Raw genomic sequence first — 2,850 nt, forward strand, 5'->3', positions numbered from 1 at the left:
GATGATAGTGGAAAACTAAAAGTGAATGAGCACGACAATGAGAAGATGAGGATGTAAATCAGTAGGACAATGGGAAGCTGAAGATTTTATGAGCGTGAGAGTGAAAAACTAAGAATGGGAATGAGCAAGACAATGAAAATAAAGAATGTGAATGAGCAGGACAATGAAAATTAAGAATGTGAATGAGCAGGACAATGAAAATTAAGAATGTGAATGAGCAGGACAATGAAAACTAAGAATGTGAATGAGCAGGACAGTGAGAACTAAAAGGTCGAATGAGCAGGAGAGTGGAAAACTATGAGTGGGATGATACAGAGAATGGAAAGGGAATGAATTGAGTGAAAAGGGAAATGGAAACTGATGGAATGTGCAGTAAAGAGTGGGATAAGGAATACCAAAAGCCCAAAGGACAGGATGAACAGGACAGTGAGAAAGAATGAGGCTGTTGCTGCGTAAGAATGACGAGGGTGAGGATGAAGACCATTATGAAAAGGTTAATGAATTAAAAACATGAGCGAGCGGAAATGCTGTGCATGACTAGGATAACTGGAAACTAGAATATTCAGCAGAACAGTGGATGATTATGAGCTTTAAAACTAAGGATATAAGTAAGAAGGCTTCCTGAGGGATGAAGGAGTTGGTGAACAGGAACATTTTCGATAAAAGGACTAGGAATGAAAAAGTGGGCATACCGTAGAATGAAGGATGGATGAGAATGTCGATGAAAATTGAGGAAATGGATGAGTGAGAATCCTGAATGTTTTTGGGGGTTGTAACGCTATGATGATAAGCTTAGGATTAAGAGAGGCAGAGGATGGTGAATAGGAAGGCGATGGTAAACCAAGGAAAACCCGGGATTAGGATGGAAAGGAAATAATGAACTTAGGATGAATATGCAACCCTAGGAAAGGAATAAGCATCAAAAGGCAATGGATAAAGAGAAAGAGAATGCGGCACTTGCTAAGGAGTAACGAATACACGAATAGATGAGAAAACGATGAGCGAAAAATGAATGAATGAGCCGTAAATGAAAGAGATACAATGTATGGGAGAATGTGGATGAATGGAAATCTGAATAGGACGAGAATGAATGAATGAAATGATAAAAGTAGAAAGAGATGTAAGATTGAATATATTGTTTTATGAGTTAGACATATTACTTGAAGAAGAACCTATTTCAGCTGTAAATATACAATGAAATGTGAACATTCCGTCACAGTAAGTAGACTATGAGAAGATAACGACAATGATAAAAAGAGGAAGTAACTCTATCACAGATCAGCACAAAGCCTTGAAAACCTACGAATTGGCCTCGAAGGGCCTTCCTTACTCGCAGCTTTCTTTCAGCTTCGTCATCGTCAAACACACTTCAGGGAGATGAGTCAGACGAGAGACTCACAATGAGTGACTTCTCACGCGTATACTAATACTCGCTCGTTCGGCCACGACTGTCGCTGGTGTCACAGTTGCCCTACGGGAGACAATCAGCTCAGCAAGATTTTTCTCCCGCATTTGCAACTTTGCAACGCGTATCTTGGCTCACAACAGAAGCACTACATACTCGTCTTGGGTGGTCGCGAGGACAGGTCGGAGGGACGTCGCCGTTGCCACTTCCTGGGACTTGCGAACTGATTCACTGCATGGATGCTCGCGGCTGCAGGGTCACGTGACCACCTCGCAGTTCCGGGCCATTTCTCGGGGCCTCATGAAGTCGGCCGAGTTGCCAGCTGCTCTTCGAAACATTTGCACTGTGGGCGCCAATTGTTGTCACAGGGATGTAACGCTGTTACGGCGGTGCCCTGACTCCTGTCTCGTTTCCTTGCACTATTGGGACGTCGAGAGGGCGGAAGTACTTCTTCCTGGGGCACAACGCGCCCGACGCGCTCCTCGAATGACGAGGTCAAATGAAAAATCAGACAAGAACCTTCATCAGTTCGGATGATCTATTTGCTCAGAGGCAGAATAGTTCGGAGTCGAACATTTCGCCGAGGGCAGAGGATGACCCGAGATTGTGGAGGTCGATGAGGTTTCCCACGAGAGAGCAAGGCTGGGGTCGGCTGGAAAGGAGTTTAGCGCCCATGGTGAAATGGCTTCCCTGGTCGCAAGATGGACACAGACTTCCGCAACTCTGAGTCTCACAGCATCCCGGAAACGTTGGGCATACCAACATAGCATTGCTAACGGCTATGAGAACCAAGGCGGCCACCGAGAGGACGAAGAGAGTGCGCATGTTTGCCATCTTGTGATAAACCTGTGAGGGAAGAATTTTTTCCATTACAGCATAAGAAGTGTTACCAGCCATTTGCAGTTTCCTAAACCATTATATTATTTTAGTGGATATTGGAATGAAGTGAAGTATTCTGCAGTGAATTAGACGACATAAAGCATTAAAAGTCAACGGATGCGAGTTTGTAATACTTGCTAACTTACCGTGATGTAGCTCAGCGGAGAATCGAGAATTCAACGTCAGTCAGGCTGAATGCGTGTGTATGTGATGCTGCAACCCAAGACGGAACCGCTTATATATATGTGTGCTGACCAGATCATTGCCAGACACTGCAACATCTTCACCCTTGATCTTCCTCGCTACTTCCTATTTGTTCTCCTAATATATTCAAGAGGGATTTTTGTGAGCGAGAAACAGGCCTGACGCAGCCAAGGTTACATTCGCCCAGACACGACCATCTATCGACTTCCTCTCCTTGAACTTGCGGGGTTTGATTCATCTACAGTTTTCTTTTCTTTTTTTTATTCTTTAAGATTCATTCATTTCGAGCCTGAGTCAGTCAGTGCCTCAATATCTGAGATTAATTCTGCTAGGCACGAAACTTTATGACAGTTCATGAAAGA

The 2,850-nt window shown here is 44.0% G+C and overlaps 1 long non-coding RNA gene across 1 annotated transcript in view; it reads right to left on the reverse strand.

The window, feature by feature from the left end:
• The window catches only part of LOC135198107 (uncharacterized), a 4,319-nt gene extending 1,779 nt beyond the window's left edge, over positions 1-2,540 (reverse strand). Inside the window, exons 1-2 of the long non-coding RNA XR_010310728.1 lie at positions 2,431-2,540; positions 1-2,251 (exon numbers count right to left, since the gene is read on the reverse strand). The exon at positions 1-2,251 is cut by the window's left edge and continues 1,779 nt beyond it. This is a non-coding gene — a long non-coding RNA (uncharacterized LOC135198107). The remainder of the gene's footprint in view (positions 2,252-2,430) is intronic.
• Positions 2,541-2,850: the final 310 nt, after the last annotated feature.

Source organism: Macrobrachium nipponense, chromosome 21, assembly GCF_015104395.2.
Source record: "Macrobrachium nipponense isolate FS-2020 chromosome 21, ASM1510439v2, whole genome shotgun sequence".
In the NCBI taxonomy this organism is placed as follows: Eukaryota; Metazoa; Arthropoda; class Malacostraca; order Decapoda; family Palaemonidae; genus Macrobrachium; species Macrobrachium nipponense.